Source organism: Bubalus kerabau, chromosome 1 (assembly GCF_029407905.1).
Source record: "Bubalus kerabau isolate K-KA32 ecotype Philippines breed swamp buffalo chromosome 1, PCC_UOA_SB_1v2, whole genome shotgun sequence".
Taxonomy (NCBI): Eukaryota; Metazoa; Chordata; class Mammalia; order Artiodactyla; family Bovidae; genus Bubalus; species Bubalus kerabau.
The window spans coordinates 118,974,709-118,999,411 of record NC_073624.1 but is presented as its reverse complement, the minus strand read 5'-3'; the positions used below and the strand labels follow the sequence as shown (position 1 = coordinate 118,999,411).

Sequence of the window (24,703 nt, the reverse complement as noted above, 5' to 3'; positions counted from 1 at the left end):
TCCTTCAGCCCACCCAGGCAGGAAAGCAAATTCACAGCCCTGCTTAATTACTGAACGTGCCCTTCAGCACTGCCCAATCAGGAAGCCTGGCCATAGAAGCCAGGTAGCAGTGAAGCCCACCCTATAACCATCCCAGGCCCATCTGTTGAGCATGACCTCTGGCTCACCTGATCAGAGAACCTGAACAGTGACCTCAGATAGTCTTAGAGTCCAGCCAATTATACTGCCCAGACACAGAGTACAGCCTATAGCATGCTCAATTGCTGAGTGCAGTCTGCATCCTTGCCCAGGCAGGAAATTCAGCCAGAGACCCTTCCCAATCACAGAGGATAGCCTACAGTCCCACACAACCTGGACAGCTACCCAGTCCAACTGGAAACAGATGAAGCCCCATCCAACTGTGGGGTACAGCTGAAAGTCCCACCTAAACCAGAAACCCAGTCAATGACTTTGCCAAACAGCAGAGCAAAGACAGAAATTTGCTCAACTGCAGTAGCCTTGCTAAATTCAGAGCAAAGACTGCAGTTCTGCTTCCAAGCAGCAGCACCATCTGGAATATGGAGGTCTCACCTGAACAGGAACCCAGATTAAAGACTTGGCCAATCACGGAGTCCAACTCATAGCACTGCCCTGCAGGGTAAGACAGCTTGCAGCCCCATAGGAACAAAAGTAATTGCAGAGCCCCACTTGTGTCGACACCTGACCACAGAGTGTGCCTGGCAGTCCTACTTGAACACAGAATATAGCTGGCAGGCCCATCCAATCATGAGGCCAAAAGAGTGACACCCCCAACCTCAGAGCATCAGCAATGATGCCACCTAACCAGAGAATCTGGCAGCAGTACCGTCTTGCCTGTGGATACTACCAGCTAACTCATTCAGAATCCCAAGCTAGGCTGAATGATAAAGATTTTTCCCTGCCAAGTTGAACTTGTGTAAACTGGAGAAAAGGACACTGCATCCCCAAATGTACCAATATCAATGCAAAAATACAAAGATCACAAAAAATCTGGTATACATAATGCCACCATAGGAAATTAATAAAGTTTCAATAAATGGTCACAGACATTCATTCAAGTGTTAGTCACTCAGTCATGTCCAACTCTTTATGACCCCAAGGACTGTAGCCTGCCAGGCTCTGTCCATGTGATTTTCCAGGCAAAGTCATCATAAGGAAATGAGTATCTATGAACTGATAAATAATTCAAGGTAATCCTATTAAATAAATTCAGCCAACTACAAAAAAAAAGACTAAACATGACTAAACAACATTAAAAATGCATAAAGAACATGAAAATTTTGAAAAGAAAAATAATTTTTAAAAAGCAAAAATTCTATATTTGAAGAATATAGTGACAGACCTGAAGAATTTAACAGAAATCTCCAAAGGCTTCTGTGTCCCAGTGGTAAAGAATCTGCTGGCTAATGCAGGAGACTAAGAGACACAGGTTTGTTCCCTGTGTTGGGAAGATTCCCTGGAGAAGGCAATGGCAACCCACTCCAGTATTCTTGCCTGGAGATTCCATGGGGAGAGGGGCCTGGTGGGCCACAGTTGATGGGGACACAACTTAGTAACTGAACACATCAAACATCCAAAGGCATATCAGGTCCAAATGAAGCTGCTCAACTACATGACCCCTATTCAACAAAAGTAGAAGTTCTAGTTGGAGAGAGCACTGGCAACCCACTCCAGTGTTCTTGCCTGGAGAATCCCAGGGATAGGGCAGCCTGGTGGGCTGCCATCTATGGGGTCGCACAGAGTCAGACACGACTGAAGTGACTTAGCAGCAACAGCAGCAGCAGAAGTTCTAGTTAGAGCAATTAGGCAAGAAAAATTTTTAAAAGGCATCCAAATCAGAAAGGAATAAGTAAAATTATCTCTGCCTGCAGGTGATAGGATCTTACGTATAGAAAATTCTAAAGACTAGGCCAAAAACTGTTAGAACTAATGAATGAATTTAGCACTGATACATGCTACAAAATCAACATGCAAAAATCAGTTACATTTCTGTATATTAACAAGGAACTATTTGAAAAGAAATAAAATAATTTGATTTACAATGGTATCATAAACTAAAAACACTTAAGAAAAAACTTAATGAAAGACTTGAATAATCTATGCACAGGAATTTATAAGGCATTGGTGAAAGAAATTGAAGAATATATCAATTAATAGAAGGATGTCCCATGTTAAATAGATCTGAATAATTAATATTGTTAAAATGTGCACACTATCCTTGGACAGCAAGATCAAACTAGTCCATCCTAGAGGAAATCTATCCTGAATACTCACTGAAGGACTGATGCTGAAGCTGAAGCTTCAAAACTTTGGCCACCTGATGTGAAGAGCTGACTCATGGGACAGACCTTGATGGTGGGAAAGACTGAAGGGAAGAGGATAAGGGAGTGGCAGAGGACGAGATGGTTGGATGGCATCACCGACTTAATGGACATGAGTTTGAGCAAGCTCCAAGAGATGGACAAGGACAGGGAAGCCTGGAGTGCTGCAGTCCTTGGGGTTGCAAAGAGGTGGACACAACTTAGTGACTGAACAATAACAACAATATATCACTTATATGTTAATAAAGCTGAAAAATATTAAAAAATAAGATTTTCCTTTTGCCAAATAAAGATATGTATCTCTACCACATATATAATATTTATTAAAATTGTTATTTATTAAATTAGAGTTTCAGCAAATATCCAAGAATAAACAACCAACCAAATCTTACCTAAATACAGTGAATTACTGATAAATAACAAATTTGCTAAAAACACATTTGAAAACTAAAGCATGATATTTTTGTATAATAGAATGCCATTAAAAAACTTAGGTCAAAATGGACAAATTTCCAGTTATAAGATAAATAAGTTCTGGAGATATAATGTATAGCTTCGTGACAAAAGTTAACAATATTCTATTGTATATTTGAAAGTTTCTAGAAGAGTAGATCTTAAAAGTTCTTATCATAATAAAATAATGTGTAACTATGTGAGGTGAATGATGTTAGCTAAACTTACTATGGTAAGCATTTCACAATATATATCTGTATCACATTATCACATTTTATATCTAAAACTAATACAGTATCATATCAGTTTTACCTCAACAAACTAGAAAAAAGAAAAATAAAATCACATTGGTGTATGTTTATGGTATGGAAATTAATTCATGCTGTGTTAAATGGAAAAAGCACATTTCAAAATAATTATGATTTTCTTTTCTCACTATTCTAAGAAACAAAATTATTTTAGAAAATAATTATGAATATACTGCTATCTCTTCACTTAGAGAAAATAAGGTTATACACCTTATTACTCAGCAAAATTAGAATTTGAACATAAACTGGTTTGTGTCAGAGTCCTTGCCTATATACAGAAAATATATATATACTGGTTTGTGGTGATCTATATTTTGTTGACTTAAGTTTCCATTTATTTGTATTACATTTGTTATAAAATATAATTGATTATATAGTAACACATATTTCAAAAAAAAATTTATTCAAAATCAACTTGCTTCATTTTTCTCCTAGGAGAATTACATACACACAATATGTTTTATTTATATGTCAAAAATATAACAAGCATTGTGTTTGGGATGAGACTATTATTTTGATCATACCATAGGATATTAAGGAGGTATTGAAAATACCTAAAACCATACCTTAACATGGTATCAATATTTCTTTGAGGCTCTAATGAATACATTAGGCCTGTGAAACTGGCAATGGATTTTGCAAACTTAAGTTAGCTAAATATTTTGTGTAGAGTAAGTGCACAGAATAGAACCAATGAGGTCACTGTAGTTGACTAGAAAACCAGACATTCAGTTAGGGGTTTCTCAACTTATGAGTCATTCCCATAATTCATTAGATTTGATTTTGAAGATTAAGTTATTTTAATATTTGGATCATTCTTTTATCAATATTTTCAGTGAAACTCCCTGTTGAACTTTCTTTTCTGCACCAGAATTCTGCTGCCAGATTTCAAAATGTTCAAAACTGAAGACTAGAACAGCTACTGATATTCAAAGTTTCTAAGAAAAGGAATACTTGTTAGATAAATTCTGTTCATTTGTATTAATATAATAATTTAGAACAAAATCCATTAGTGTCTTACCATTTTTACTGAAGCATATAAAATCTCACTATAAATTTCTTGATTGAATTTTCCACACTTCCTGATAATTGCCTTTTGTCATTTAAATACTTATTGTGAAAGGGCAAAGAACAAATTTAATTTAGCATCTAATTCTGAGTGGATCTGCTCAGTGTTATGGTAATAGTCCAGTTAAATAAGGTGAGGTGTATAGGGTTTATTAAGTTCTAATTCCAGAATGTAAGCACTCTTGTAAAAGAAACATAATTTGATGTTTCTGACACTAGTTCCATGGTTGAGAACACATTTATAAAGACACTCATTTCTTAGTATGTGCATTTAGATAGAATAATCCCAACCTGCCCATTTATGGTTTAGCTGTGCCTCATTAAAAACGTCAGCTAGTGCAGAAGCCAAATGGGTTTCTCTGACACTAACAGTAATGGAAAGTTTACAGGTATCTCTCAGTATGATTCATTTTGCCTCAATATAGGCATTTTTCATTACTGGTTTAAACAAGTCTTAAAATTTTAGTGAAATAGACTTTTTGAGTGCTTACAAGATGTTTGTGTGCGTGTGTGTGTTCACATGTATGTAGTGGTAGTGTGTAGTGGCAAGTTAAAGTCTAATATTCATTTGTTCAAAACATTATAAAAGGAAAGAAGTACTTCATTTTTTCCGCACATAGATTTGGACATTTTAAAGAAATAATCTACTAATAAAATAAATTCTTATTTGCATTAAGAAATATTTATTATGTAAATAAACATTTCTATCTATATTCTAAAATCTATGAATTATTTTTTAGCTTATAGCAATGTAAACATGAGTCTCCTTTAAGTGACTACTATAATTACATTAATTTATTATAGTCAATAAGTTAAGTTGTTTAATATTTAGTGTTCTACACTTTGTAATTAATTATCATGCAATCAACATACTTACATCTATTAACCATAATTTAAAGAAGTACTGTGTCATCACTCTTGTCAGATTTAATTTGATGAAATTTACTTCATTCTTATTAATTTACTTAGGAAAAGATTTCTGTGGTACACAATGAAATGAAAATATGATGAAGAAAAAAAATCATTTCATGTGGGTATACACATCAGAGGGACAATAATTTATAAAAAGTAGCAGGGAAAATATGGTCATAATATTAAAATCCTTTTTACTTCAAGTTAAACATTTATCTAACATTTTTGATATAGAGACAGTAATCACAAAGAATTATTATTGTTTTTTTAATATCAGATTCATTTTGATGTATGGCAAAACCAATACAATATTGTAAAGTTAAAAAAAGACATAAAAATTTTTAAATTTTGATTTTTAAAAATTTTAATATTTTTAATCTGGTAGTTAAGACCAGATTTCCTTTTTTTTTTTTTTTTCAGCTTTCTAACCTTTAGAATTTGGAGCTACCCAAATTCTATACCAATTGAGCCACCAATACCACAGGTAGCTCAGCAGTAAAAATTCACCTGCCAAGGCAGGAGATGAGGAGACATGGGTTTGATCCCGGATTAGGAAGATCCCATGAAGTAGGAAATGGCAATCCACTCCCATATTTTTGACTAAAAAATCCCATGGACAGAGGAGCCTGGTGGGCTACAGTTCCTGGGATCTCAGAGTCAGACACGACTGAGTGACCGAGTATACATACAACCTTTAGAATTTATCAGAATTTACATAACTGTGAAGGATAAAATTGCTACCTTAAAATTCTGGATCTAAGCAAGATACTCTGTGTGAGATTTAAATAAAAACAATTTTGTGACAAAGGCTGAAGCAAATTATGCCAGTCACATCCATTTTTCTTAAAAAATAATGTTGCCATTAATAAATAAAGTACTTTAGCCAAAGGAAACATAAATTTATGAATGTGAGAAATGAAAGATATTTTAGGAATAAAGTTTTTAAAATATATTTGAATCTCAACAATAGCTGAAAATGCACATATGAAGCTTCATGAAAATAATAAGACATTAAGAAAGTGAAGCATTTATTAAAAAAAGGAAAGCATGATATCTGTATTAACATCTCCATCAGATTAGGGAGAAGGGAAAACACCCAAATAAAAGTGTGCTGAAGCCATTGCTGTTATGGAAAAGTAGGTAATGATAGCATTTAATTATTAATATCAAAAATTAATTTAGGGAATACCAGACCACCTGATCCACCTCTTGAGAAATTTGTATTCAGGTCAGGAAGCAACAGTTAGAACTGGACATGGAGCAACAGACTGGTTCCAAATAGGAAAAGGAGTATGTCAAGGCTGTATATTGTCACCCTGTTTATTTAACTTATATGCAGAGTACATCATGAGAAACGCTGGACTGGAATAAGCACAAGCTGGAATCAAGATCGCCGGGAGAAATATCAATAACCTCAGATATGCAGATGACACCACCCTTATGGCAGAAAGTGAAGAGGAACTCAAAAGCCTCTTGATGAAAGTGAAAGTGGAGACTGAAAAAGTTGGCTTAAAGCTCAACATTCAGAAAACGAAGATCATGGTATCCAGTCCCATCCCTTCATGGAAAATAGATGGGGAAACAGTGGAAACAGTGTCAGACTTTATTTTTCTGGGCTCCAAAATCACTGCAGATGGTGACTGCAGCCATGAAATTAAAAGACCCTTACTCCTTGGAAGGAAAGTTATGACCAACCTAGATAGCATATTATAAAGCAGAGACATTACTTTGCCAACAAAGGTTCATCTAGTCAAGGCTATGGTTTTTCCTGTGGTCATGTATGGATGTGGGAGTTGGACTGTGAAGAAGGCTGACCGCCAAAGAATTAATGCTTTTGAACTGTGGTGTTGGAGAAGACTCTTGAGAGTCCCTTTGACTGCAAGGAGATCCAACCAGTCCATTCTAGAGGAGATCAGCCCTGGGATTTCTTTGGAAGGAACGATACTAAAGCTGAAACTCCAGTACTTTGGCCACCTCATGTGAAGAGTTGACTCATTGGAAAAGACTCTGATGCTGGGAGGGATTGGGGGCAAGAGAAGAAGGGGACGACAGAGGATGAGATGGCTGGATGGCATCACTGACTTGATGGACATGAATCTGAGTGAACTCCGGGAGTTGGTGATGGACAGGGAGGCCTGGCATGCTGCGATTCATGGGGTTGCAAAGAGTCGGACATGACTGAGCGACTGATCTGATCTGATCTGATGGATGTTAAATATCTAAGAGCTGAAAGGACTACTCTTAATAGAGGCTGTAATAATTTTCTAGGGCTGCCAAAACAAAATACCACAAACTTGGTGGCTTAAACCAGGGATCTCTAATCTCTGGGGTTTAGTGCCCGAGATTTGAGGTGGAGCTGATATAATAATAATTGAAAGAAAGTGTACAGTGGAATGCTGAATCATCCCCAAACCATCCACTCCACCTCAGTCTGTGCAAAGACTGTCTTCCACAAAACCAGTCTCTGATGCCAAAAGAGCTGGGGACCACTGTTCTCACACATTCTAGCCCAGACGGTAAACAGCCTGCCTGCCAGTGCAAGAGACACAGGAGACTCGAGCTCCATCCCTGGGTCAGGAAGATCACTTGGAGAAAGGAATGGCTTTTACCTGGAGAATTCCATGGACAGAGGAGCCTGATGGGCTACAGTCCATGGGGTCTCAAAGAGTTGGACACAATTGAATGGCTAAAACTTAACACTTCCATTCTGGAGGCCAAAGTCTAACATCAACATGTTGGCAACTCTGGTATCTTTGGAGGGCTCTTCTTGGCTTGCAGATTACTGCCGTCAGTCACTCTGTAGCATCGAGTAGTCTGTTCTCTGTGTGCATGCAAAAGTTTCTCTCCTGAGACTGAATCTTCTCTTCATACATGAACACCAGTCCAATTGGATTAAGGCTCACTTTAAAGGCTTCATTTTAACTTAATCACTTCTTTAAAAGCTCTATCTCCAAATACAGTCAGATTTTGACATAGTAGGAGTTAGGGCTTCAACATCTGAATTTGCCGGACAGGGAACACAGTTTAGCCCATTAATAGGGCTAGAACTTACATGCTACAAGGAGAAACGGTATACATAAAAAGTGAAAAAAGAAAGTAAAAAGCATTATATGTTGAAAGAAATAGCAGACAAATAAGTAAATAAATCAGTGGTCATAGTAAAACAAAACTATAGTCAAAGCTATGGTTTCTCTAGTAGCCATGTGCTAAGTCGCTTCAGTCGTGTCCGACTCTGTGTGACCCCAGAGACGGCAGCCCATCAGGCTTCCCCATCCCTAGGATTCTCCAGGCAAGAACACTGGAGTGGGTTGCCATTTCCTTCTCCAATGCATGAAAGTGAAAAGTGAAAGTGAAGTCGCTCAGTCATGTCTGACTCTTTGCGACCCCATGGACTGCAGCCCTCCAGGCTCCTCTATCCATGGGATTTTCCAGGCAAGAGTACTGGAGTGGGCTGCTATCGCTTTCTCTGACAGATGTGATAGGTGGACCATAAAGAAGGCTGCATACTGAAGAATTGATGCTTGTGAATTTTGGTGCTGGAGAAAACTCTTGAGAGTCCCTTGGACTACAAGAAGATCAAACCAGTCAATCCTAAAGGAAATCAACACTGAATACTCATTGGAAAGACTGATGCTGAAGCTGAAGCTCCAATGCTTTTGGCCACCTGATGGGAAAAGCCGACTCATTGGAAAAGGCCCTGATGCCGGGAAAGATTGAACACAGAAGGAGAAGAGGGCAGCAGAGGATGAGATGGTTAGACAGCATCACCCACTCAATGGACATGAATTTGAGCAGACTCCAGGAAATAGTGAAAACGGGGAAACCTGGCATGATCCAGTCCATGGGGTTGCAAAGAGTCTGATATGATTTAGTGACTGAACAACAACAGATAAATGTAAACAGGTAGAGGAAAAAGTCATTCAAAATTAGACTGAAAAATATATCATCAAAACACAGAAACTTAACATGCCCACACCAAATAATACAAAAAAGATAAAAATCAAGGAATGGGAACCATGGGAGAACACACTTATTAACTTTCAAAGTTAAGAATTAATATATGGCAAGAAGAAATTAGATATAATAGAAAATAAATGTGCCACCAATAATGAAGTGTGAATTGTAACTAAATGTGCTTTTAAAGCGAGAAGATGGGGAACACATGTATACCTGTGGCGGATTCATTTTGATACTTGGCAAATCTAATACAGTTATGTAAAGTTTAAAAATAAAATAAAATTAAAAAAAAAAAAAAAAATAAAGCGAGAAGAGATAAAATTCAAATGTAAGTGGACAGGATAAAAACTTTCATTATAATATGAAAATCTACCATGGGAAACACAAGCATATATGGTAAAATCAAAATAAAGGTATATAACAATAGCATTTCAGGGGCTGTTTTTGGCAAAATACTATACAAAGTAATTTCGACAGATAATGTAATCTGAGTTTTAATTTCTATGTAATGCATAGAGAATGGTGCAGAAACATTCACTGCCTGCCACAGAGCATTAGGTTCCACCTTTCTTCCTGCTTGATATGTTTCTGGTATATATAATATTATATATTTTTATTGTTTTATGAAATCACCCTTCTTTCCCCTCCACAAATAATTTATGTAAATTTTATTATTTTATTAAATTTCCCTCCTCCTACACACACACATATATCTCTTCTTGCTTTAAAAGCACATTTAGTTACAAATCACACTTCATTATTGATAATGTATGCTGCTGCTGCTAAGTCGCTTCAGTCGTGTCCGACTCTGTGCGACCCCATAGACGGCAGCCCACCAGGCTCCCCTGTCCCTGGGATTCTCCAGGCAAGAACACTGGAGTAGGTTGCCATTTTCTTCGCTAATGCATGAAGGTGAAAAGTGAAAGTGAAGTCACTCAGTCCTGTCTGACTCTGAGCGACCCCATGGATTACAGCCTACCGGGCTCCTCCGTCCATGGGATTTTCCAGGCAAGAGTACTGGAGTGGGGTGCCATCGCCTTCTCTGATTGATAATGTATACTTCTCAAGAATTAAGGATTATCATAAAAGAGAAGTGCTATAGTAGATGTGTTTTGAAATTATAGGATTTTGTTTTTTCCATGAAGGTACACAATCAGAGCCATCAAAATGTAATTTTTACATGGAATTGCAGCATCCTTTTTGTGGAATGAAGCTAAAAATTTCTTTCTCTGAGAATTCCTCCTAAACCATACATATGTGAGGGTATGAGCAATTTTGCACTGTTTATTCTATTTATACAAGTTGAAAACAATTGGAAGAGAAAGAATTACAAGGAATAGAAAAAAAATCTTCAAACACACACACACATATCCTGAATAGAATAATCACATCCATGTAAATATTTCAATTTTAGGCTATATAGAATTTTAATTCCTATACTATCTCCCAGGTTGCATGGAAGATTCGATATTGAGTTTCTCTCAAATATTTCTTAATGCTGAAGAATGAGACAAATGTTTCTTTGAAGAACTTATACCACACTTACACCAACTTTATAGATAAGGCAATGTCATGCAACAGTCATCCTTCTCTTTATATTACTTTTGACCCATTAAAAAAAAAGACTGTGTTTCCAAAATATGCTAATATCTATCTTATCAAATATTTTAAAATTCAGTTTAAAATATTAGTGAAAATAATATTGACTCTCAAAAAAACATGTAAATCTGAAACATTCAGGCAGATTCAAGTATAGATAATAATTCTGTACAGCAAAACAGAAAGTAAAAGACAAAAAAAGCAGTAAAACATTGAAGATAGCCTAATATGTATCTTTTAATAATATATATGTAAATAATTGGAATATATTATATTTTAATAAGCTTTTTATAAAAGAATCATTTAGATTCATAAAAAAGTGGCAAAAATAACACAAATATTTAAGTACACTCTATTATTAAAGCAGAGATATTACTTTGCCAACAAAGGTCTGTCTAGTCAAGGCTATGGTTTTTCCAGTGGTCATGTATGGATGTGAGAGTTGGACTGTGAAGAAAGCTGAGCACCAAAGAATTGATGTTTTTGAACTGTGGTGTTGGAGAAGACTCTTGAGAGTCCCTTGGACTGCAAAGAGATGAAACCAGTTCATCCTGAAGGAGATCAGTCCTGGGTGTTCATTGGAAGGACTGATGCTGAGGCTGAAACTCCAATACTTTTGCCACCTGATATGAAGAGTTGACTCATTGGAAAAGACCCTGATGAGGATGAGATGGCTGGATGGCATCACTGACTCGATGCACATGAGTTTGGGTGAACTCTGGGAGTTGGTGATGAACAGGGAGGCCTGGTGTGCTGCAATTCATGGGGTCGCAAAGAGTTGGACACAACTGAGCAATTGAACTGAAATACCTAGTATTTGCTATTATTCACATCTCACATTAATATGGCAAATGAATCACAACTAATGAAATACTATTGATACATTATTATTAACTCAAGTTCATACTTTATCCACAGGCATTTTGCTTATTTGTTTCTTTTAACAGAATGTTCTTCTGTGCCAGGATCCTACTCAGAATAGCACATTATATTTAGACATCAAGTTACCTTAGACTCCCCTCAGATGTAACAGGTTTCAAATTTTTTTTTTTTAAGTGTGAGGAATATTTACCAGGAAATTTGCAGAATGTCCTTCGTTCAAGATTTCAAGATTTTTCTGATATCTTTATCATGATTACAATGGAGTTATATAGTATTTCGAGAGGAAGATCACAGAAGTGAAGTGCCATGCTCATTGTATCATATCAAGGTTACATATTATCAGCTTTGTTGAGTTTAACCTTCATCAACTGGTTTAAAGTAATGTCTTTCAGGGTTCGCCACTGTAATATTTATCTGATTTATTTTCCTCTCTTCAAACTGTGCTTTTTGAAGGTCATTCAGTTCAGTTCAGTTCAGTCGCTCAGTCATGTCCGACTCTGCAACCCCATGAATCACAACATGCCAGGCCTCCCTGTCCATCACCAACTCCCAGAGTTTACCCAAACTCATGTCCATCAAGTCAGTGATGCCATCCAGCCATCCCATCCTCTGTCATCCCCTTCTCCTCCTGCCCCCAATCCCTCCCAGCATCAGAGTCTTTTCCAATGAGTCAACTCTTCACATGAGGTGGCCAAAGTATTGGAGTTTCAGCTTCAACATCAGTCCTTCCAATGAACACCCAGGACTGATCTCGTTTAGGATGGACTGGTTGGATTTCCTTGCTGTCCAAGAGACTCTTAAGAGTCTTCTCCTACACCACAGTTCAAAACCATCAATTCTTTGGCACTCAGCTTTCTTTATAGTCCAATTCTCACATCCATATGTGACTACTGGAAAAACCAAAGCTTTGACTAGATGGACCTTTATGTCTCTGCTTTTCAGTATGCTGTCTAGGTTGGTCATAACTTTTCTTCCAAGGAGCAACCATCTTTTACTTTCATGGATGAAGTTACCATCTGCAGTGATTTTGGAGTCCCCCAAAATAAAGCAGTCTTTCACTGCTTCCATTGCTTCCCCATCTATTTGCCATGAAGTGATGGGACCATATGCCATGATCTTAGTTTTCTGAATGCTGAGTTTTAAGCCAAATTTCACTCTCCTCTTTTAGGTTCATCAAGAGTCTCTTTAGTTCTTCTTTGCTTTCTGCCATAAGTGTGGTGTCATCTGCATATCTGAGGTTATTGACATTTCTCCCAGAAATCTTGATTCCAGCTTGTGCTTCATCCAGTCCAGCGTTTCTCAGGATGTATTCTGCATATAAGTTAAATAAGCATGGTGACAATATACAGCCTTGACCTACTTTTTCTGCAATTTGGAACCAGTCTGTTTTTCCATGTACAGTTCTAACTGTTCCTTCCTGACATGCATACAGGTTTCTTAGGAGGCAGGTCTGGTGGTCTGGTATTTCCATCTCTTTCAGAATTTTCCACAGTTTGTTGTGATCTACACAGTCAAAGGCTTTGGCATAGTCAATAAAGCGGAGAAGGCAATGGCACCCCACTCCAGTACTCTTGCCTGGAAAATCCCATGGATGGAGGAGCCTGGTGGGCTGCAGTCCATGGAGTCGCTAAGAGTTGGACACAACTGAGCAACTTCACTTTCACTTTTCACTTTCCTGCATTGGAGAAGGAAATGGAAACCCACTCCAGTGTTCTTGCCTAGAGAATCCCAGGGATGGGGGAGCCTGGTGGGCTGCCGTCTATGGGGTTGCACAGAGTCGGACACGACTGAAACGACTTAGCAGCAGCAGCAGTCAGTAAAGCAGAAGTAGATGTTTTTCTGGTTCTCTCTCGCTTTTTCAATGATCCAACAGATGTTGACAATTTGACCTCTGCTTCCTCTGCCTTTTCTAAATGCAGCTGAATAGAGTGAAAAAGCTTGGAAAGATTGAAGGCAGGAGGAGAAAGGATGACATATTTGGATGGCATGACTGACTCGATGGACATGAGTTTGAGCAAGTTCTGTGAGTTGGTGATGGACAGGGTAGTCTGGCATGTTGCAGTCCATAGGGTCACAAAGAGTCAGACATGACTGAGCAACTGACCTGAACTGAACAACATTTCATTGATATTTCAATAAAATACTGCTCTATTTTTGTTGAAAATTTTCTAGCTTTGGCTGATGGGAGCTCTTTAGTTTTATTCGTGTGTCCATTTGCCTTACTATAATTACTGAAGTTTTTTTTTTTTTTTTTTTTGAGTGGGGGCACATCCTTGTTGTCTTGGTACTACAAGATAATCAAGGGTCCTATTAGGTGTTTCCTGGCCCAGTTTCAAAGTCAGCTAGTTTTCTAAAGTGTCCTGACCTAAACCTAACCCTAACCCTAAGGGTTATTTTTACTTGAGAATGGTATTAGAAGACAAACTCAGCTGACATCATTCTTACGGCAGAAAGTAAAGAGAAACTACAGAGCCTCTTGATGAAAGTGAAATAGGAGAGTGAAAAAGCTTGCTTAAAACTCAGTATTAAAAAAACAAGGATCATGGCATCCAGTCCCATCACTTCGTGGCAAATAGATGGGGAAACAATGGAAACAGTGACAGACTTTTTTCCTTATGCTCCAAAATCACTGCAGATGATGACTGAAGCCATCAAATTAAAAGACACTTTATCCTTGGAAGAAAAGCTATGACAGTCCTAAACAGCATATTAAAAAGCAGGGGCATTCCCAACAAAGGTCTGTATAGTCAAAGCTATGATCTTTCCAGTAGTCATGTATGGATTCTGTTACGTCCATACATGGACCATAAAGATGGACCATAAAGAAAACTGAGCGCCAAAGAACTGATGCTTTTGAACTGTCATGCTGGAGAAGACTCTTCAGGTTCCTTTGCACAACAAAGTCAAAGCAGTCAATCCTAAAGGAAATCATTCCTGATGCTGAAGCTGAAACTCCAATACTTTGGCTACCTGCTGCAAAACATGGACTCAGAAAAAAACCCTGATTCTGGGAATGACTGAAGGCAGGAGAAGAAGGGAATGACAGAGGATGAGATTGGATGGTATCACTGACTCTATGGGCATGAGTTTGAGCAAGCTCCAGGAGTTGGTCATGGAGAGGGAAGTCTAGTGGGCTGCAGTCCACGTGGTCGCAAAGAGCAGACATGACTGAGCAACTGAACTGATTGATGCTTATTGATACTTAGGTGTCTTTGCTCCGAGGCTCTCTCAGCTGAGAGAGCTAGGAAATGTTAAATGTGTATACTAATTTATGCATGTATATAAATTTGTAAATAACTATATATATAATTATCTGTATTTATATTAAGTGAAAATGTGTTCATATTGATGGTTCAGACTCTAATCCATTACCACATAAATCATGCTAGTTTACTCTCTTTATCTTCAAATCCCTATTGCAAGAGTGAGAAACCTGATCCTTACCATCCATCAATTAAAACTGTTCAATGATAGTGTGCATATATGTGCACATATGTGTCTGTGTGTTTTCAAGGAGTTGGTGATGGACAGGGAGGCCTGGTGTGCTGCAATTCATGGCATTGCAAAGAGTCAGACATGACTGAGCGACTGAACTGAACTGATTTTTATGGGATACAATATTGTTAATGAGAGTGCAGTTCTAACTTTATCATTCATTTTACTGTATTAAAATTAATATTAAAATTTTAATTCATCTGTATTATTTTGCATTTCATCTTGGGTTCCCTTGACTTCTTAAATAATTTTTAAAATTTGCTACATTTAAGGTCAGTCTTTGTGCTGTAAAGTTCTATGATTTCTTTTTTTTTTTTCATGTTTTATTTTTTTAATTTTATTTTATTTTTAAACTTTACATAATTGTATTAGTTTTGCCAAATATCAAAATGAATCCGCCACAGGTATACATGTGTTCCCCATCCTGAACCCTCCTCCCTCCTCCCTCCCCATACCATCCCTCTGGGTCGTCCCAGTGCACCAGCCCCAAGCATCCAGTATCGTGCATCGAACCGGGACTGGGAACTCGTTTCATACATGTGATTTCTGACCAATGGAGTCATGCATCCACCATTATAGTATTACACAAAACAGTGTTCCCACTCTAAAATCTCCTGTGTGTTTAACTGTTCAATGCCCACTCTTTCCTTCTCTCCTTGTACCTGGAAACCACAGTTTTATTTATTGCTTCTATAGTTTTGACTTTTCCAGACTGTCAAATCAGTGAAGTCATTTATTGTCTTCTCTTTTTAGAACTGGTTTCTTTCATTTACCAATATATATTTTGGTTTCCTCTATGTCTTTTCATTTCTTAATAACTTATTCCCTTCCATTGCCAAACAGTATTCCATTGTATGGATGTACTTCAGTTTGTTCATTCATATATTGAAAGAAATCTTGGTAGTTTCTGATACGTTTAGAAGCAGTGAAAAGTTCTAGTAATTTTCTGGTGGAGTCTTTAGGGTTTTCTATGTAGAGGATCATGTCATCTGCAAACAGTGAGAGCTTTACTTCTTCTTTTCCACCAGAAAATTACTAGAACTAATCAATGACTATAGTAAAGTTGCAGGATATAAAATCAACACACAGAAATCCCTTGCATTCCTATACACTAATAATGAGAAAACAGAAAGAGAAATTAAGGAAACAATTCCATTCACCATTGCAATGGAAAGAATAAAATACTTAGGAATATATCTACCTAAAGAATCTAAAGACCTATATATAGAAAACTATAAAACACTGGTGAAAAAAATCAAAGAGGACACTAACAGATGGAGAAATATACCATGTTCATGGATTGGAAGAATCAATATAGTGAAAATGAGTATACTACCCAAAGCAATCTATAGATTCAATGCAATCCCTATCAAGCTACCAACAGCATTCTTCACAGAGCTAGAACAAATAATTTCACAATTTGTATGGAAAAACAAAAAACCTCGAATAGCCAAAGCGATCTTGAGAAAGAAGAATGGAACTGGAAGAGTCAACCTACCTGACTTCAGGCTCTACTACAAAGCCACAGTTATCAAGACAGTATGGTACTGGCACAAAGACAGAAATATAGATCAATGGAACAAAATAGAAAGCCCAGAGAGAAATCCACGCACATATGGACAGCTTATCTTTGACAAAGGAGGCAAGAATATACAATGGATTAAAGACAATCTCTTTAACAAGTGGTGCTGGGAACTCTGGTCAACCACTTGTAAAAGAATGAAACTAGAACACTTTCTAACACCATACACAAAAATAAACTCAAAATGGATTAAAGATCTCAACGTAAGACCAGAAACTATAAAACTCCTAGAGGAGAACATAGGCAAAACACTCTCTGACATACATCACAGCAGGATCCTCTATGACCCACCTCCCAGAATATTGGAAATAAAAGCAAAAATAAACAAATGGGACCTAATTAACCTTAAAAGCTTCTGCACATCAAAGGAAACTATTAGCAAAGTGAAAAGACAGCCTTCAGAATGGGAGAAGATAATAGCAAATGAAGCAACTGACAAACAACTAATCTCGAGAATATACAAGCAACTCCTACAGCTCAACTCCAGAAAAATAAATGACCCAATCAAAAAAATGGGCCAAAGAACTAAATAGACATTTCTCCAAAGAAGACATACAGATGGCTAACAAACACATGAAAAGATGCTCAACATCACTCATTATCAGAGAAATGCAAATCAAAACCACTATGAGGTACCATTTCACACCAGTCAGAATGGCTGTGATCCAAAAGTCTACAAGTAATAAATGCTGGAGACGGTGTGGAGAAAAGGGAACCCTCTTACACTGTTGGTGGGAACGCAAACTAGTACAGCCACTATGGAGAACAGTGTGGAGATTCCTTAAAAAACTGGAAATAGACCTGCCTTATGATCCAGCAATCCCACTGCTGGGCATACACACTGAGGAAACCAGAAGGGAAAGAGACACATGTACCCCAATGTTCATCACAGCACTGTTTATAATAGCCAGGACATGGAAGCAACCTAGATGTCCATCAGCAGATGAATGGATAAGAAAGCTGTGGTACATATACACAATGGAGTATTATTCAGCCATTAAAAAGAATACATTTGAATCAGTTCTAATGAGGTGGATGAAACTGGAGCCTATTATACAGAGTGAAGTAAGCCAGAAAGAAAAACACCAATACAGTATACTAACGCATATATATGGAATTTAGAAAGATGGTAACAATAACCCTGTGTACGAGACAGCAAAAGAGACACTGATGTATAGAACAGTCTTATGGACTCTGTGGGAGAGGGAGAGGGTGGGAAGATTTGGGAGAATGGCATTGAAACATGTAAAATATCATGTATGAAATGAGTTGCCAGTCCAGGTTCGATGCACGATACTGGATGCTTGGGGCTGGTGCACTGGGACGACCCAGAGGGATGGAATGGGGAGGGAGGAGGGAGGAGGGTTCAGGATGGGGAACACATGTATACCTGTGGCGGATTCATTTTGATATTTGGCAAAACTAATACAGTTATGTAAAGTTTAAAAATAAAATAAAATTTAAAAAAAAAAAAAAAGAAGAAGCAGTGAAAAGGATATCATTGTTTTGTTCCCAATTGGAGGAAGAAAATGTTTAGTTTTTCATCATTAAGTATGATGTTATCTATAGGTTTTGTAGATTTTCTTTGTCAAGTTGAGAAAGGTCCTCTCTATTCCTAGTTTCAATTTTTGTTATGAATGAGTTTATAATTAAAGCAAATATTTGCCTCTTTTTAAAAATTTTTTAAACTCTTTTTAAATTTTGCTTTATTGACTATGCCAAAGCCTTTGACTGTGTGGTTCACAATAAACTGTGGAAAATTCTGAAAGAGATGGGAATCCCAGACCACCTCACCTGCCTCTTGAGAAACCTATATGCAGGTCAGGAAGCAATGGGGAGGGAGGAGGGAGGAGGGTTCAGGATGGGGAACACATGTATACCTGTGGCAGATTCATTTTGATATTTGGCAAAACTAATACAATTATGTAAAGTTTAAAAATAAAATAAAATTAAAAAAAAAAAAGAACTGGACATGGAACAGCAGACTGGTTCCAAATAGGAAAAGAAGTCAGTCAAGGCTGTATATTGTCACCCTGCTTATTTAACTTATATGCAGTTGTTTAACTTCTATGCATCATGAGAAACGCTGGGCTGGAAGAAACACAAGATGGAATCAAGATTGCTGGGAGAAATATCAATAACCTCAGATATGCAGATGACACGACCCTTATGGCAGAAAGTGAAGAGGAACTAAAAAGCCTCTTCATGAAGGTGAGGGTGGAGAGTGAAAAAGTTGGCTTAAAGCTCAACATTCAGAAAACGAAGATCATGGCATCTGGTCCCATCCCTTCATGGGAAATAGATGGGGAAACAGTGGAAACAGTGTCAGACTTTATTTTTCTGGGCTCCAAAATCACTGCAGATGGTGACTGCAGCCATGAAATTAAAAGACACTTACTCCTTGGAAGGAAAGTTATGACCAACCTAGATAGCATATTAAGGAGCAGAGACATTACTTTGCCAACAAAGGTCCATCTAGTCAAGGCTATGGTTTTTCCAGTAGGACGTATGGATGTGATATTTGGATGGTGAAGAAAGCTGAGTGCCGAAGAATTGATGCTTTTGAACTGTGGTGTTGGAGAAGACTCTTGAGAGTCCCTTGGCTTGCAAGGAGGTCCAACTAGTCCATCCTAAAGGAGATCAGTCCTGGGTGTTCATTGGAAGGACTGATGCTAAAGCTGAAACTCCAATACTTTAGCCACCTCGTGAGAAGAGTTGACTCATTGGAAAAGACCCTGATGCTGGGAGGGATTGGGGGCAAGAGAAGAAGGGGACGACAGAGGATGAGATGGCTGGATGGCCTTACCAACACAATGGACATGAGTTTGAGTAGACTCCAGGAGTTGGTGATGGACAAGAAGGCCTGGCATGCTGCGGTTCATGGGGTCGCAAAGAGTTGGTCATGACTGAGCGACTGAACTCAACTGAAAGATTTTGGTGCCAATTTATTTGATCATATATTTGTTTTCCTTTACCCTGTTAATGTAGTAAATTTTATCAGTTTCAGTTTTGAAATAGCTGTGCATTTATGAAAAACTCAGTTGATTTTAGCAGATAATTTTTTTTTAAATATTTGTGGTTAGGCTAATTTTTGGTTGAAAAATATTTTCATCATTGTCCAGTAGAGATATTGGTTTGTAGCTTTCTTTTATTGTCTTACTATATAATTTTGATATTAAAGTAATGCCAACTTCACAGAATGATTTAGTTGTATGCCCTCTTCCTCTATTTTCTGGAAGAATTTTGGAAGAATTAGTTAAATTTATTCCTTAAATTCAGTCGAATTCACCAATGAAATTATCTGAGTCTGATGTTTTCTTACAGAAGGTTAGTAATTTCCAATTTAAATTCTAAATAGATATATGGCTCTTTGTATTAACCACTTTTCTTTGTTTGAGTTTTGATATTTTGTGTCATACAAAGAAGTGGCCCATTTCATGTAAGTTTTTCCATTTATTATCAGAAAGTTGTTTACAGTTTTATTTTAATATCCATGACATCAGTAGTGATGAGTCCTCTGAGATTGGTAATATGTACATCTTTGATTTTTTCTTGGTTTTCTAAAAGTTTGTCAGTTTTACTGATTTTTTTTTTTTTCAAAAGAACAAGCATTTTGTTAGATCAATTTTCTCAACTGTTTTCCTTTTTCTCAATTCCATTGATTTCTGCTGAGGTTTTTATTTATTTTCTTCTGCTTGATTTAAGCATGTGTATCTCTCATTTTCCTAAGGAGAAAGCTTAGTATTGATTTTAGGTCTTTCTTCTTTCCAAATACATATATTAGTTGATGTCATAAATCTCCCCTCTAAAGCACTACACTAACTACATCTCACACATTATAATGTTTCATTTTATTTTTATTTAGTTCAATATTTTAAATTTATTTTGGGACTTTTTAAAGTCATTTTCTTAGTCATTGCCCTTCATTTTTTGTCTTCAAATAGCAGCATACTATTTCACATATGATGCAGGGACCTTTAACATTATTTCCAATTCTGCATTTTCATTCCCTTGCTATTTCTGTCATTTATTTAACTTCAACACATGTCATCATCAACCAATGCATTTTTATTTCTATCTCTTTATACAGTATTATTTTACACCAATATTTAATTTGCCTTCATTTTTCTTCCTTTTTCTAACACCTTAATTTTCTTTATATAAATCCAAGCTTGTTTCTGTCCTAAGAACTTATTTTTACATTTCTCTACTAGTCACAAGATCCTTTAGTTTTATTTTCATTTACTTTCATTTTTCAAAGAGAAAGTCTTTATTTCTCATTTACTTTTCAAGGATGATTTGTTTTATATACAATTCTAAATTTCTTCATTTTTTTCTTCCAGCATATTCAATATTTCACTCTATTTTCTGCTTGGGTGGTTTCTGACAAGAATAGGAAACCTGTTTTTCCTCCAGTTTTAAGTTGTTTTTTTTTTTGTTTTTTTTTTTGTTTTTAATTTGGTTTCCTGAAATTTGATAGGATACACAGAGGGTTTACTGTTTGTTTATTTTGTTTTATTGGAAGTGCCTTTTTTATGTTCCCTGAGATGGTTTGGGGTCCATCATTAATTTTAGAAAATTCTCTATTTAGCTACAAATATCCTATCCAGAACTTTTCATCTTATTTCTCTATCTTCTCATTCTGATTTTCCAATTATGCATATGTCATACTTTTGAAATTGTCCCATAGTTCTTGGATGTTGTGTCCATTTATTTATCTGTTTTTCATTCCTTCTGTTCATTTCATCTTAGGAAGTTTCTATTGCCTTATTTTCAACAGTTCTATCTATCTGTTACCTATCTATCCATCTATCTACTTGTTTCTTGTTCAAGTAAGAAACAGTTATTCTGACTAGAATAAAAGAGGCTGTGTAGAATTGCCTGTGAATGCTCTGTGAATTATTATCAGAGGTCACTTAAGAATAGTTCCTCCCTCTCCAGAAGTGCTTGTCATTTGGCTTCATAACACAGCCTACTCCTACAGAATCCCATAATTTATAGCACTTAACTATCTGTCATACATAATGAGAAGAGATTTTTTAATATATTTGATAACAATTCAGCAAATTGTCAAACTGGATTATCAGCTCTATTAAAATTCAATCAGACACAATAAATGAGATGCTTGATTAATTTCACCGTATGTTGACTGTAGTTTGACTTCCCCTGGAGAAAAGAAAATATATATATATATATACATATATATGTATGTGTGTATCTATATATATATGTTTGTAGAAAGAGAAGATACACACATTTTTTTTAGGAAGAAGTTTTATTTTGTCAACAGCAAATGTGTCTGGTACCTCTGCTTTTGAAATGTTTTAAATACTGTAATATATTTCTTAACATGGATTATTCATTGACATGTCCAGATCTCTTGTATATTTTCCCTAAATGTGACAGGCTAGATTTCTCATCCATGACATAAGTAAATAAAACTTGCTTTGAATATCTATAAAATAAGTAACTTACATGAATGTGAGGTTTCATCACAGAGTCAAATGGACCACATGGCCCATGTTTTTACGAAAGTGAAGGATTTCCCAGGTGGCACTGGTGAAAATTACAAGCAAATTTTTCTGGCTATAAGTGTAAATATTTTTCATCTCAAGGGGAAAAACCAGCTTTAAAAAATCACAAAGGAAATGGCTTAATTTTTGGAGACTGCATAGTTTCACTTTAGGACATAATTGCTAGTTATCAGGTTTCTTTGGGGAAAAATTTTTTTTTAAGTTTTATTTTTTTTTTTTTTGGCTTATATAAAGATAGCATGGTGAGATTCTACTCCTGTCTTAAAAGGTGAAATAACACCTATCCCTAAATAAAATATTTTATGTTGATTCCAAGGAAAAACTCACTATTATGAATGTCAGAAGACCAGGATTTAAATTCAAATTCCTATACTTTCAATTTGCTTAACTTTCATCAAATTATTTAATGTCTCTAAGTATTAGTTTTCTTATCAGTAATCCTGTTTAAGTAAACCTCACACATTACTCTTGTAAATATTAAACACAATTTTGTACATGAATCAACTTTCTAAACTTTAAAGGGCTATGCAAATGCAAAATAAAATTATAGCAATAATATTGTCATTGGTCTCATAGAGTTCATAAATCATAAGCATAATTGTATATTCAAAATATACTTGTCAGTGACATAAAACCATTTATATACAAAGTACATTTAATAAGATTTTTTGTAGTACTTTCTTATATCTCCCATCCCTGCAGGGCAAGACTACAACATTATATCTAATGTCAAATGTTGACATCACACAAAAGTAAATACTTCCCTCATACAAACTTTATAAAATGCAGAACAATTTAACATGAATGACTAACTTAAGTAAGACATGCTCCTGAGGCTTTACATAGATTTATGTAAGATTTATAACCTTGCAAATTAATTTATGCTATTACCACTTTAATTTCACAGATGCAGAAACCAAGGACTAAAAAGATTAAGTGATTACTTTAGTATCCTTTAGGTTAAAAAGTAAAAAATTCAACAAGAAACTGTGATTCTGGGATCCACAGTATGAAGCAATATACTATAACACCTTTAAAATCTAGACTGAAGTATGGAACCAAACTCAGATACTCAGATTTTAACTATTATTTTTTTTTATTTCAAAAGTATTATTTTTAGCCATTCAGGTTAAATGGCATACTATGTCACTAATGGGAAAACAATGTCAGAGCTACAGGAATAATAGTTGAGAGGCTGGAATATGTGCTAAATGCTTACATGACTGCTGTTGAGTAATTCTTAAAATATTATAGCTATTTTAATCTCCTTTGATGAAAAAAGGATAAATTTTTAGAATCAAGTAAATCCCTATAGCTAGTGAGTTAAAGTAGTTGGGATTTAAGCCAATGTTTAGCCTGCATGTAACCACTACACCATCATAGCAATTTTAAAGATATTTCTTTAAAAATAGGCAATCATCTCTCTGTTACATATCATAATTTACCATCTAAATTAGATTAAATATTAATTAAACTCTATTATAAAAACAATTTTCAAAGAAAAATTATTAGGTACTTTTAAAGTTAAGTACTGTGTTTTGAAGGAAAGCTTAAGAATTTATAATCTTTTCTAAAGAATCTGGGCAGTATAGGTTGATACTTGGTTTTGAGATTTAAAGTAGAAGAACATAGATCCACTATTCTTTATTCTGCCTAATACAGAGGACTGTTGTGAGTAGAGAACATGAGATCAAATGTATTAATACATATTGAACACTTTAGAATGATCTAAAATAATTCGCTATGACTGAAGAATGAATAGTAAGGTTTAACAAAGATTTTGTTAGACGATTAGGAACCAATTGCTTTCATTAAGAGAAATCAATGATGTAACTTAATTAAATGCATATTAGTTGAAGAGTAGTTAAAGGCTGCATGGAAATTGACATTGAGAAACTAATTTGAAATCAGAGTCACAGATATAGCAAAAACATAGTCTTATAAAGGAGATTTTCAATAGGGCAAAAAAGGCTTTTTGGTGATTTTAAAAAAATAAATAATAACTATTAAAAATGTTACAGGACCATTTAGGCCACAGGACAGGAAAAGGTCAGTTTTCATTCCAACCCCAAAGAAAGGCACTGCCAAAGAATGGTCAAACTACTGAACAATTGCATTCATTTTACATGCTAGCAAGGTAATGCTCAAAATTCTCCAAGCCAGAATTCAACAGTACATGAACCGTGAACTTCCAGAAGTTCAAGCTGGATTTAGAAAAGGCAGAGGAACCAGAGAGCAAATGGCCAACATCCACTGGATCATTGAAAAAGCAAGAGAGTTCCAGAAAAGCATCTACTTCTTCTTTATTGACTACACCAAAGCCTTTGACCATGTAGATCACAACAAACTGTGGAAAATTCTTCAAGCAATGGGATTACCAGACCACCAGACCTCCTGAGAAATCTGTATGCAGGTCAAGAAGCAACAGTTAGAACTGGAATCTGGTTCCAAATCGGGAAAAGAGTATGTCAGGGCTGAATATTGTCACCCTACTTATTTAACTTATATTCAGAGTACATCATGAGAAATGCTGGGCTGGATGAAGCACAAGCTGGAATCAAGACTGCCTGGAGA

The 24,703-nt window shown here is 36.1% G+C and overlaps 1 long non-coding RNA gene across 7 annotated transcripts in view; it reads right to left on the bottom strand.

The window, feature by feature from the left end:
* Positions 1-24,703, bottom strand: part of LOC129657101 (uncharacterized) — a 110,262-nt gene that overhangs the window by 51,304 nt on the left and 34,255 nt on the right. For 2 of the 7 annotated variants that reach the window (XR_008716548.1, XR_008716550.1), the window contains exon 5: positions 21,169-21,761. The exons of 4 other annotated variants lie outside the window; for them this stretch is intronic. This is a non-coding gene — a long non-coding RNA (uncharacterized LOC129657101). Of the gene's footprint in view, positions 1-2,004; positions 2,512-21,168; positions 21,762-24,703 lie in introns of those variants that run through there. One more of the 7 variants, XR_008716551.1, reaches the window with a different exon arrangement.